This window comes from Notamacropus eugenii, chromosome 1 (genome assembly GCF_028372415.1).
Source record: "Notamacropus eugenii isolate mMacEug1 chromosome 1, mMacEug1.pri_v2, whole genome shotgun sequence".
Classification (NCBI taxonomy): domain Eukaryota; kingdom Metazoa; phylum Chordata; class Mammalia; order Diprotodontia; family Macropodidae; genus Notamacropus; species Notamacropus eugenii.
Genome location: NC_092872.1, coordinates 578,802,600 through 578,817,204, shown reverse-complemented (window position 1 = coordinate 578,817,204; position 14,605 = coordinate 578,802,600).

Sequence of the window (14,605 nt, the reverse complement as noted above, 5' to 3'; positions counted from 1 at the left end):
ACAAGTGGAGCTACCTATTGTGGAGGCTTTCCCAAAGCGTTTAGTCACAGAAGTCCAAAGACAGCAGCAGCAATAGAAAGATGAACTTATAGGCTTTTAAGGATGGGGGAGATGTAGTCACGTCTGTAGGGAGTGGAGAATGAGCCAGCAGGGAGGGATTGAAGGCATGTGAATAATATGAGAGGAAAGAGAGAGGAAGAAAAAGTTCTTGGCAAATGGTCTTAATTTTTTTTTCAATAAAGGAAGAGGCAAGTTCCTCAGCTGAGAGCCTGAAGGGAGGGGGAACCATGGAAGTTTTGAGTAGAGATCAAAAAAGTCTGTAAGAGTCACTGTGGAGAGTAGAATAGTGAGATGATAACGGAGGTATTAAAAGATTGCCTAGCAGCAGTGAGGGTCTAGTTGAGGTTGCATAACATAAATATATAGTCGACCCAGTCAATACGTTACGAGATTTTCTCCAATGCAATTCAACAATGTCTGTGTAGAGGCAAAAGCTTCTACAAAAGCAGTGATCCAAGGCTGATTTCTTGGCAGTGTGCCATTGTCAATATAAAGGGCTTTCCTTTCTAGGAAAAGAATAGAACAGGGTAGAGTTTAATTGACTTAACAAGGGGTCAAAATGGGGAAAAGAAGAGATATTAGCTAGTGGAGAGGTGATGGCCTGGGGAAGAACTGAGGGCTTAAGAGATTTATGATCATGGCATGGACAAAGAGGAGACTTTGGTATGGGAAGACATGGGGAGAAGTGGAAAGCTGGATAAGGTAATTTCTGAGTTCTTGAACATGGAGGTATTGCCTTTGTGGGTGATGACAAGGTCAAGGGCATAGCCATCTTGGTGTGTGGCAGATGGGAGGTGGAGGAATAAGTCATGAGAAGTTTGTAGGCTGAGGTACTGAGGGATTATGGTATTGAAAGAGGAGCCAACATGTGAGTTGAAGTACCCTAGTAAAAAGACATGTGTTTTCAAATCCATGCTTCTAATAGTCATAAACATGTTCTTATCTTATTCTTAGTGTATCTTTCCCAGATCCCTATTAGAGTGCCTTCTCTCTGTTGATTATCTTCAACTTATCCTGTATTCATTTTGTTAGTAGATAGCTGTTTACATGTTGTCTCCTCCATGAGACTACAAGTGTTTTGGAAGCAGGAACTGTCCTTCGGTTTTCTTTTTATTCCCAGAACCTAGCACAGTGCCTGGTACAGGGTAGGCTCTTAATAAATGTTTAGTGACTTATTGTTGACTCACCTAAGGAAATTTAGTGAACAATGGAGCTAGGTATAAACCCTACCATAAAGTCACCGACATGCCCCTGAGTATATTTTTGCCATTTCTTAACTATATACTTATTTTCTTCTTTCTTTCCTCTTTCTCAATCTTTTCTCTTTCCTCTTCCCCCTCTCCTCCATTTTACTCTTAATTCCTTCCCTCTTTTTTTACTCTGTTTTCTTTTGTCTATAATCTATGTCATCAGTGTGCAATGGGCATTGATCAGTCTCCCTTGCCTGTAATGCTTTCTCCTCCTCATTATGCTTCCTGGAATCCTTAGGTCTTTTCAAATCTTAGCTCATATGCTATCTTTTATGGGAAATCTTGCCTAATCCTCTCAGTTGTTAGTGTTCATTTCTTTCTCTTCCTCAAATGATCATTTCCATAGTTATGTGTTTACATATTGTGTCTCACCATGTCATATAAATCCCATGAGATCAACAAGTGGGATTTTTGTTTGTTTTGTTTTTGTAATCCCAGTGTATAGTACAGTGCCTTATGGATAGTAGGTGCTTAATAAATCCTTGTTGGACTGCACTGGATTCGATTGGATTGGATATTGACCTTGGGAGTAGTTAGTCCCACTCTGTTTTTGTAAAAACAAAGTGTGAGTCCAGATACACTGTGCCTATTTAAATTAAATATTATTTAATTTTGGTCTTCTGGCTTAAACCATTAAAGGCATAAAGGAGAACGTTCTGTAGATAATGCCAAGACTCCCAAATTCTTCTGTCTTCATGTTCTGACAAAGCTTAAGCATGCTGCTTCACAGTGTGCCCATCTATTCAGTAAGGTTTTTTGCCAGAGGGTAGCTCCTGACTCAGTCTTCAGTGTCCTTTGTAATTCCCATCATGGTGTATTTGTTCTGTATCTGCAGTAAGGTGATGAGGTAACACTCCCTTTCTATAAATAGAAGAGGAGAAATAGATTAATAAAAATATTTCAGGTTCCCCTCCCCCTTCTTATTCACAGCATTGGAAAAGTGGGCACATGTTTCAAAACTAATTGGCTCCACCCTCAAATTTGAATTGAGTTATATTTTCAAGTATCCTGAGTCATGCATACTGCACAAATATTGTAAAAATTGGATTCCTTTATTTGAAAAGTGTGGTATGGATACCACTATATTCCTATATTCAACTGGAAACACTGACAATGCAACAGAGACTTTCATAGGCTTTCATTTACATCAACATAATTTTTATTTTCCTATTACTCTTCATGAGACTTTTTGAAAGAAATATTATAAATGCTTAGAAAGCGACTCTTCCTTTCAGTATAGGGAATAAGGAATAAAGTCATCCTATGGCTGTAACTAAACTATGTGGAGAATGAATATCAAATTAAAATTTAAAAAAAAAATTTCCACGTATAAATCCAGATACTTTGCCTAAAAATACTAAATTTAGTATTTGGCCCCAGTATTCAAAAACATCTGGATTTTAGACTCAGTGTTTCCATTTTCTTCTTGGTATTTGTTGTTTAATTCTATGCATACTTTCTTTATCTTCAGCATTTTCCAGAAAGCCCTGAAATTATAACGCTCGTAGAATCCAAAGGCTGGAAGATATTCTAAGATTATTACCTTTCAGGAAAGTGAATGTCTGGATCATTCCAGAGAAAAGCTTTTCACTCATCTTTTATAGACCTCTGAGAACAGAGATTCCATGATTTTCCTCTTATCTTCATGCTCACCAAATTCTATCCACCTTCCTATTTTTAGGCAAAACTAATAAAATGGTTTTATGGTCCATTTGCAAAAGAAATCCTGAAATTAGTAGTGCACGACAACCTTTGTTACATTGTTAGGAAGTTCTTCTGAATGTCTAAATTAATTTTTAATAGGATTATATTATTTTCATTGTTTTAAATCCTCTAAATAGAGAACTCCTCAGTTCACACTATATGGGATTAGAATATCCAAATCAAATCATCAAATCTTTTCTTACATGGTAATAATAATAATAGCATTTACATAACACTTTAAGACTTGCAAAATGCCTCTCTTACATCATCTCATTTGATCCTTGGGACAACTCTGTGAAGTAACTGCTATTATTACCTCCATTTGGAAGATGAGGAAACCCAGGCTTTAAGAGTTTAAGTGACTTTCCCAGAGTCATGCAGACAGTAAGTATCAGAGAAGAAATTTGATCCCAAGTCTTCCCTACTCCAAGCCTAGCACATTTTCTCAACTACAAATAACTCAGTAAATTTCTGTCTTTAATGTCATAAGCCACTGAAGATATCCAGGAGGACTCTGGGAGGTTTTCGTTTCTCTCAAAGCTTAATTCCAGTACCACAGTGGGAACAGATCAGAAACATACATTTTTCATAGTACAACCCTCAATGCTCTCAATCCTTTGCTGTTGCATGTGCAAACTACATGTCAAAATTGTTCCTGCAATCTATAGATCTGCAACTTCGGAATGTTTGAGTGCCAGATAAATGGTGCTTTTATTATAGGATGAGTGCTCTTTATCTTGATTAGTGTAAGTTTATCTCCTTCTCTAATATCATACCCCTCCATAAATTTGGGTACGAAATTGTTTTGTTTTTTACCGAGGGAACAGCCACTCAGCCCCTGCTTCAGGCACTTTTATCCATTGCCATCATGCATTTTAGAAGACTTCTCTGGCACGCCTTAGTGTCAGACTCGTCCTTTGTGCCTTGGCTTGGCTGCTCCCAGTTGCACTCCTCATTTTTCTTACCCTGGTATTTTTCTAGTCTTTTGACCTATTTATGTTGTGGTTGGTTGGTCACAGCAGAAGACATTACTCCTCCTGCCACCCTAACCAGAGGAAAATGGTCAGACCTAGACACAAAAAAAGCTAGAAACCCTCTGTCTATTTTATGTAAACTAACCTCAAATGTATAGCCAAATCTGGATTAAATTGCAGTGATTTACCATTTGTCATCTTTCAGTTGTTCTTGTGAAGTGGGGGAAAAAAATTAGCCTCTCCTCCCCTGAGTGTGATCTACAAACCAAAGCTGGATATTGGCCACTGATTCTGTAAATGGCTGTGGTTTGTGAACTTGGCCACTGAAACCTTACTCTGAACTATTTTTAAGGGTACATGCATCAGTTTACATCTGGACTCTTCAATATAAATATCTATTTCCCTTTCTCCTCATTGTAACAGTTATTAATAATACTAGAAAAATAAACAACGATGAACTAATTGCAATGCAGCAAGGAAAGAGGAAAGTGAGCGACAAAATCAGAAGACATCCAAACATGTTACTTCAGCAGTTGGATCATTTTCATCTAGACTACCTACATATTTTAAAGAATGTCTTCTAGACAGTTGTAAGAATACATTTCTCTACCAACACTAAACAACTGTAATTGTGTGTGTGTGTATGTATGTGTGTGTATAGTAGAGATCAGATTATTGGACTTTAAAATATTTCAAACTTGTGAGTTTATATTTTTTTTATTTTAATGCACTTTTATAAAAAAAATTGGGGGCCATGGCAATTCATGAAAAAGGAGGGAAATATTTTCTCTAGTGGAGCCTCTGTCCAATATGGATCCTTCCCGTTCCTGCAATGAGAGGAAAGGGGGCAGAGGGTTCTAAGAAACATACAGCTATGAGACAATTAACAAGCTTCAGTTTTATTGTTAGTACTCTGAATATGAAATCCTCATTCAACAACCAACAATTGAACATATTGCAAAAAAAGTTATATTAAACTTTGACATTTTTGTTATAAATGAAATCAGAAGAAAGGAAGTCACAGATAAATGGAGGGGTATCTCAAAAATATTCCTGGGGGGGAGAGGAAGGGGGAGGGTTGGAATTGGTCAAATGGGTTTTATTGTATGACAAAAAGGTACAAAAATATTATCCATGAGACCTTTTTATCATGCATAATAGTACGAATGATAAATATTTGCAAAAAATATCATAAAATAATTTTAGCTTATGCATTAAGCACAATTGCTGAGGATAAAGTGTCAGAGAAATTGTATAAAGAATTTGCCCTCCAGATCAAGTCAGTATATACTATCATGCTTGATGACTTCAAGTTAAAGGTAGGAAGAGGTAATGATGAGAAGAAATATATGAGAAAGCTGTTTGAGGAGAAAGAAATGAAAGAAAACAAAGATTTGGAGATTATTTAGAAGCCTCAAACTTCTGTCATGAACACTGTCTTAAAAATAAAAGAAAAAGGTAGGCACTAGACGTGGTGAGCACTGAAAAACATAAAAAAGAATGAAATTGACTATATTTTTACAAACAGAATAAAATTTATAATAGAGTGGTTGTTATCCCTGTATGATCTGTGTATGCATAATGAGACTATAGATTCATCATAACAAAGACCAGAATATATAATAAATAAGAAATATATGGAATGCAGATAAGATGTGTTATTGGTGTTCTATCATTCACTCATGTCCTACTCTTTGTGACCCCATTTAGGGTTTTCTTGGCAAAGACACTGGAGTGGTTCACCATTTTCTTCTTCAGGTCATTTTACAGATGAGGAAACTAACTCAAATAGGGCTAAGTGACTTACCCAGGGTCACACAGCTAGTAAGTATCTGAGGTCAGATTTGAACTCAGGAAGACCAGGCTCAACTCTATCCACTGTGCTACATGGTTGCTCTATTAAGATTTAAACCTACATTATTCAAATAGTTATTGAAAATCTAAAATGAGAAATGAACAAAAATTATACCAGCACCTACTATAATATCATCTAGAAATTAAATCAATTCATGTAAGAGCAGAAATTCATCTTTTCAATTTAAACATTTTATGAGCAATACTGCAAGACCTTGAACACCACTGCCTTCAAAGAATTAGCATAAGCATCCCACAGATGACAACAGAAAAAATGCTTGTTGAGTTTAAGCTGATGGTAATAGATCACCAATAAAGCGCTCTGAAAAAGGAATAGAAGACGTTGACAAAGAATTCTTTGATAGAAAGATAATGAGTTGTTCACCTAAAGAGAGTTGAAAATTAATGAGTGGAAGTTATAAGTGTTGGACCTTTGCAAGGCCATGGAAAAGTGAGAACATCTACCCTCCCAATAGGTGAGGGATCCTCTGTGATGGACTTTTGGGAGGATTTGGATAAGAATTGCACAGGATGAGCTGGCATGTCTGGTGTAATCTGCATTGATGGAGGGAGCCCTTGAGTCAATGAAATCAGAGAGCCATTTGATTATTTATTTAGAGAGAACTCTTACAACCACAGAGCTTCATTAGAAAGACATGTCTCATCATCCAAGTTAATTTCTGGATAAATGATGGTGATGTAAGTCTTAGGCAATTAGGGATTGGAGTTAAAATCACTGACTAAAGTCTTTTTTTTAAATCATGATAACCTATGCAGTTCAGAAATGAAGAACTCAACCAGATGTATTGTTATTAGTGAGCATTTATGGATTTATGTGACAATCATCCTTCTTTCCCCCTCCTCAAAAAAAAAAAAATCCCAACAACTTTTGAGGTTAATATCATGGAAGACAACTGCTAGACTTTCCCACGAAATGCTCCTTTGTATCAGGGACAAAGAAAGTATATTAAACTAGATCTGACCTGGTATCTTTCTGATCTTAATGTCTCATTTTGAAAGAGAATCCCAAAGGCTTGCCTTAGATGACATGTTGAGTTCCTGGGAGAGTCAAGACGAAAATTCAATTTTCCTGGCTCTGGTTCTTCTGTCCTGAATGTTCACTAAATATGATAATAAAGAACAAAGCACCCCAGGAGCACCTTTTTGTAAAGCATAATAATGATATATTTTAAAAACACTAATTAGGATAGCACTACCTGGGAAAAACTTTAGCAGATATACATCTCTACCTTTATCTTAATATGGTCACACCCTCTGTCACAGGGAGTAGCACTGTCAGTATAGTTATCTTACTTTGGAAAGGACTATGACTACACATACATATTAGTTAATCCTGACCATGAGACAAATAGATGTCAATTATTAATATCCTTTACAGAGGAGAAACTAAGATTGTAAAATCATTAAATAACATGGATAATGTTCTTGGAACAGAGCAATAAACCTACCTGCCTTAGTTACTACCCTAGACTCCCAAATGCAGACTAGACTTTACTGATGGATGTTCAAACTAGTTGTTGTCTCAGTACCTTACTTCATTTCTAGCTTTCCCAGGATTCACAGGGATGAGAGAAGTACAACCAGTAGTGACCCTGCTTCTCCATTGTCATTCCTTCCAAGGATTAGAAATTTTAAAGATCATAGATTTTTTTTGACAATGGAAGAGTCCTTGAAGGTCATATAATCCAACTTTAGCATTTTATAAATGACAGGTCCAGAAAGGTTAAATTATTTGCTTAAGGTCAAATTGATAATATCACAGGACCAAGATTGTAGCTTAGGTCTTCTGATCCTAAATTAGGTCTAATTCTATTATGAACAGTCCTACCTCTTCCTATCTCCTTTCCCTTAGAATGCTCCCAAAATTTTAAGAACCTCATTCTAGAAGCAGGTTGTTAAGAGGATAGTAGAATGTAAAGTCCTTGAAGGTTGTACTTAAGCTCCTAGGATCGTTGAGGGAAGCCATCATTCTATCTTTTATACATAGGTGGTGTTTAGTAGATGTTTATTGCATGGAATTAAACATTGTATAAGACTGATTTTCCATGGAAAATAGTCTAGATGGCCTCTGATTTTGATTCCAACACTGTGGTTCTGTGGTTCTTAGATTTTTTAATATGAGTTTTGGAGATATAAATACAAATTTCAGTTGAACTCCAAAGGTTTTAAAGAGATCTAAGAAGATGTTAATAAATGCTATTGTGGTTCAGTTACAGTGATAAAGACCTGGGATAGATGGAACCCTCTTTGGAGGGGTCCTACATCCAAGTATAATGGACCACTCACACCCTAAGTGATCAACACACATTTTATTAAAAACATATTCAGTAATTTCCCACTCCAGGTAAACCCACAATAGGATGAAGATGGAGCCCTCTAGAATTGGTGGGATACTAGAATCATCTTATTCAATGTGGCATATGATTTGTGTCCAAAGTGCACAAAGCTGGGTTTCATGTCATTCCTCCAGGGAGTAAAGTTAATTCAAACTGACTTGAAAGGTTTGTTTCACCATGCCATGGCTCAAAGGGAAAGGGAGAGTTAACTCACACTGCCCCAGTCTGCCCCATCTGATCATAAGGAGTGTGTTTTTGTGGGAGAATAGAAGTTGAGGATATCTCAAGCTGTCAAACTGCCTGAGGTCTGCATCCCAGCATCCTGTTCAACAGTGTATGTTCCTACTCAGCCCAACTCAAGCTACATAAATAATCTGACTTCCTCACAGGTAAAACCAGACCACTGGAAAAAAACTGCCTTTTCTTATTGTTCAGAGCCTTAGTAAATCATTGTTAAGTACAACTAAGTAACAGGAGCATTTAAAAGAGGGGGGAGGGGTCTCCCATAGAACCTAGGGCAGCTTTGCTCTGTGTCATTAACCAAAGACCAGAGATAAGAGCCAGATAATTAGCTCCCTGCAGACATTAGTCATGGCACCACTTTTAGTGTGTCTCAAAGGCTACGGACTTCCACAGAAACGAACAGAGGAGTTGGGGAGCTGACACTAGGAAGGCCTGCCAGCCCAGGTAAAAGTTACAACAAAACAGATACCGTGTGATACTGTGTAATAATGCATTACTTTTCCCTAAGTGCCCCTGGCATCTTAATCTTTGGGAGAATAAGATACATACACATACACAAACATGTGTGTGCCAAGCTATATGCATGTATGAACATGTATACATATACATACATGTGTGTTTGAGTATGTATGTGTATGCATATGTATATATATGCATTGCATTGTGTACGTGTATATGTATATAGATACCATTGTACATGCGTGTATATGCAGTTATTGTATATAATATATAGCACATGTATAATACAGCCAATATGGTACATGTATATAGGGCATAAATGTTTGTGTGTGTGCCATATACATATTTAGGTAAGGATATTCCTCTGTATGTTTATACATAAGAGCTATTTAATCACATAATGAATGCACACATAGACAAGACTATACATAAATTACATGTATGCTCATTATATGTGCAAGGGTGTGCCTATATGTGTATGTTAACACATGTGTAGTGATATATTTCATATAATAAATAGATAATTACATAATATCTATAGGTATATGTATTTATGTTTTGTATCTGCAAACATATGTGTATATGTGCGTGTGCATACACAAGTGTATATGAGAAGCAACAAGATATATTAGATGAGAGCTGGCCTTGGAATCAGAAAGGCAAGAAGAGTTCTAGTCCTGTCTCTGCCACATTCTGGCTGTGTGACCCAGACAAGTCACTTAACTTTTTGTTTCTCTAGGTAGCTCTGTAAGACTATGGTGGGAAGGTAGTACTCCTCCCAGGGACCTCCCTAAACCAATAAAATTATAGGTATAGAGAAAAACAAACAAGTAAAAAAACACATCAAATCATTATTCTGTGGTTTCATACTTATTGCATTCTGTGCTGGTTAAATAGCTGAACCTCAACACTTGACAGAAGAAAAGCAGAATCATGGGAACAACCCAAGTCTACGAGTCCCTCCCACCCCACCCCACCCCAACTCTCTCAAGTTATCAGTCCCTGAGACTGAGTTAGGTTGGAAGTCTTCAGCTGTGCAGACAATATTTATAGCACCCCTGCTGTCGGCCCCCCCTTAAAACTTTGTCAGTCTTATTCATACTAATTTACTACTCTTCCTCTAATCTCTAGGGGAAAAACTGATATCATAGATAAGAGGAGAGGAGGAATGTGCACTCCAGACAAGATTATTTGAGTATATTTAACAAAAAAAATAAAACATAGATAATGTTAATAGGTGGTTTTCTAAGTCAATATGTATCTACTGGGATCCTGATATGTAGTTTAAGGATGCTATTTCTATTTAATTTGATCCTACTGCCTCAGATCACCCAGTTCTCATATATATAAATCAGAATATTTGAAAAATCATCACACATGTTATATGCCCCAAATAAGGTGCCATAAATTCCAAACAATAAAAATACTCACCATTGACGTAGCGCTCTTTACAAATGAAAGCCATGGCTTTGGAAAGAATCTTCATCTATTTTCCAAATCAGAATATGGGTATCTGGTCCACAATGGGAGCAAAACACATAAAATCGACTTTAAGCATTGGGTTTCAATCTGTTTTCTTTACAAAAAGAAAGAAGGAAGGAAATAAAAAAGAAAAAGAAAGAAATGAAAAAAAGAAATAAATAGAAAAAGCCCCTGATGTGTTAGCATTCTCTTTTTGGAGGAGTAGAGGGACCTAGAACTATGATTTCATCACTGGGCAAGGATCTCTTAACGCTGAAATTTTCTCCACTGATGGTCATTAGTGACTCTTCTGTAACTCACAGTCTTGATGAATTGTCTGGGGCACTGAGCAATCCAGTGACTTGCCCATGATCACAAGGATAGCATGTGTCAGGCAAAGACAAAATCAAGATCTTTCTGACTTCAGGGTTGGCCCTCTGCCTATTCCATCATCTTACCTCTCAAGAGTTCATTAATATCCTAAAAGCAAGGTCCTCTGAAGTGTGAGACTGCAAGCTTAAGTAAAAACAGTAATAAGAGCTCACATTTATAGCTCCGATTAAAGTTTGTAAAGCACTGTAAAGGTAGGTAGAGCTTTGCAAATCTTAATATAGAATATATATGTATACACACACTCGTGTACATACAACTATATGTATATATGTGACTTAGTATGTATGTGTATATGTATGTGTGTGTAATGTATGTGTGTATATGTACATATGGGGGGGGGTGAAAAGAAAGAGCCTTATGTGATCTTCATAATAAAACTATATGTAGGTGCTATTATTATCCCCATTTTTCAAATGAGGAAACTGAATCTGCAAGACCTTAAGGGACTGGCCCAGGGTCATATCACTAGTCATTCTAGTAATTGTCTGAAGCAGCATTCAAACCAACTTTTCCTGACTCCAGGGCCAGGCAACACTTTATCCACTCTACTAAATGCCTCTCCAAATAAATAAGTAAATTCATTTTTATTATCCCTTTTCATTGGCTGTATCTAAGCATATGCAAAGGTCACACTGGTCAGAGTTCATAGTGGCATCTATACGATGATTACGTTTAACCTCTTAATACAGAGTGGAGAGTGTTTAAAAAAAAAAAAATCATTCCTAAACTTGAAATTACTGGTCTTATCTCATAGGAAGTCTATGTAGTTTGGGTAACAGCTAGTGAAGGATCAGCTTACAAATACAGTGTTTTCCAGAAAGACAATCTTAAACATATATATAGCTATTCAAATTCCACGTTTCCTTTCATGCTATTTTCAGTGTTTTTCAAATTAAACATTAGGCTTAGCAGCACACAGTGAATGGTAGATTAAAGGGCCAGTCTAGTTCCGCAAGCCTTGGGTTTTCCACATTTGTCTAGGAATAGCTTTTTCTCTGGGTGGGCCAGGTGAAATACAGAAGCTACGAAGTTATTGTTGCCTCACTTCCCTCAGCTCGATGGGTGTGGGGAAGCCAGATGGGGGAAGGTCAGAAAAGGAGGAAAATGAAGCAAAACAGAGTAGAGAGAAGGGAAGGTGGGAAGAGGCAACACAGTTTAAAGCCTTCCACCAAACTTTCAAAACTTTTTCGTTTAAAGGACAAGTATGTAAGACAAAAATAAAGAAGCAAACAAGTGTGAATCAAGTGTTTACTATCTAGGTATTATGCTAAGCTCTAGTAATATAAAGAAAGGGAAATATCAACTAATGTAAAATTGATACTTAATGGTTATTTTAAAATTTAAAAACTTCTATATATGCTGCTGAAATTGTTGGTGGGTTTTTCTTTGGGAGGGGCGATAAATGAAGTACAGATTTGTCATTTCATGAGTGAAAGGAACTCTCAATAAAGAAATTCCTGAGATTTCCCTGACGAGGGCAAGAAGAGATTTAGTGATTTGCTGAGTGTCACACAGTTAATATGTATCAGGCATGAGACTTGAACCTCTTCTTGCATCTGAGGCCAGCTTTCTATCAATAATCCCAACCTGCCTCTTTATCCCCTCACACATCAAGGTCAAAAATAGAAAAAATAAACCTAAGTGACAAAATAAATCACTCTGTCCCCTCAGCAGCTAGGTGGCACAATAGGTAAGGCTGCTGAACTTGGAGGAAGGAAGACCTGATTCCACATCCTGCCTATGATACTTGCTTGCTATGTAACCTGAACCTCCCTCTGCTTCAGTTTCCTCATCTGTGAAATGGAGATAATAGTTGCACCTACTTCATAGATTTGTGGTGGGCTCCAAATGAGATGACCCATGTACAGTGTTTCACAAACCTTAAAGTGCTATTTTTTTTAGTTACTTTTCAATCATGTCTGACTCTTTTCCACCCCTTTGAGGGTTTTCTCAGCAAAGATACTGGAGTGGTTTGCCATTTCTTTCTATAACTCATTTTACAGATGAAGAAATTAAGAAAATAGAGTTAAGTGACTTATCCAGGGTCACATGTAAGAAGTGTCTGAGGAATGGCTTAAAGTGCTAAATAAATGCCTGTTATTATTATTAATTATTATCACATTCAAAAAAACTAATGAGGTTATCAGCTTAGCCAAATAAGAACCCCTAAATAACACTTTGGGGTCTGCCTTTTGTTTCATTTATAAAACAGTATATAATCATGGGTGGAAGATGGAGAAAAGTTATTACGGGTTTGCAAATGAACATAACAACCCGGTGGTTAAAGACTGGATTTTGCTACCTTGTACTTGGTGTGTTGTCCTTACTGTCTTGGTTACTGGAAATCTCCTTCATGCCTGCTGCATGGTGTCCACTGTCCAGTTAGATGCCAGCTGAATGAGATTGCCAGGCCACTTAGTGAGGCACACTGTGCCATTAGCAGTCAGTTTTGACAAGCAAAGAGTCACTTAGTGGCTCTATACCTCTATTTTCTCATTCATCAAAATACATCTTCTTAATCCATTCTTGCTTATGGTTTTCAATTTGGGGGATATTTACATAGTCCTCTGTTTTATAGGTCACCATGGCTAAAAATGATGGACAAAGGCTCATCTTTTCAACGCTAACATTTTCTTGGGGTTATTATAAGGCAGCAAAATATGGGACACCACCACCTTTGGAGCACTGAAAATGAGTATCACCCAGAGGGCAATGAAAAAGTGGTGAATAAAAGCACACTGGAACAGACTGCAAAGGCATATTGCTTGGAGAAGAATAGGAAGAAAAGGATGACATCAAGGAAGCATATGACAAGGAGAGGAGTAGGGGCTGATATTTCAGAAGATCAGTGGATGATGGGGAGACATCCAGAGTGTTCCTCCACAGTACCCTTGGGATGTCAGGATTCAGTCAGGGAGCCCTCTGCTGTGTTTGGTGGATCCCCTGGGGCAAACTTTTGTGAGAACATAGACAAGAGTCACGCAGGATGGGTGGGCAAGGATGAGTTACCATCTGCTTTGTTGTCTTTCTACCTGTTCCCAAGAGATGGTCCGAAGTTCCACCTTACTAAAGCATGATTATTCATAGCATAATGTGTTACTTGTTTCAGAGTTTCACCAACTAAACAACTGGATGCGTTCATCAAAATTTTAACAAATATATCAAACCTAACACTAAAGGAATGAAGTTTCTATCGCAGAATTTCAGTCTGAAATGAACTACTGGGAGGAATGGGAAGCAACGAAGCAGAAGAATGACATCATTACCGGAAACACAAGCATACGAGAAAGGCCATCTCTTACTTCATTTAAGGGTAAGGCCAGACCTTACCCAATCCATCAATCCATAAATATTTCCTAAGCCACTACGGTAAACTCAGGTCCAGAGCTCTATCCATTGTGCCACTGAGCTGTCTCCTCTGTGGAGGATTTTTGGGAAAACAAATAGGCTGGCATAGATGGCCAGAAATGGATAAAATGAGATAATACTGGAAAGAAATTCACAAACCTTATAGTGCTACATAAATGCTAGTAGATTATGTATTAACTATGAATAATGATTATTATTATCCATTAGATTAGGAGCTCCTTGAGGGCAGGAATTATCTTTTGCATTTTTTTTGTGTTTCCAGGAATTAACACAGTGCCTATACATAGAAGGAGCTTAATAAATGCTTCTTCACCAACTGACTGACAGATGTGCTGCAATCTGCATCCATGGAAAGAACCCACATGGCTAAATCCAAGCTAATTTGCAAGCATTTATTAAGTATCTTCTATGTACATAATACTACAGTAGGCAATGGGGATTTAAAAAGCAGTTTCCAGAGATCAATTACAATATGAAAGAA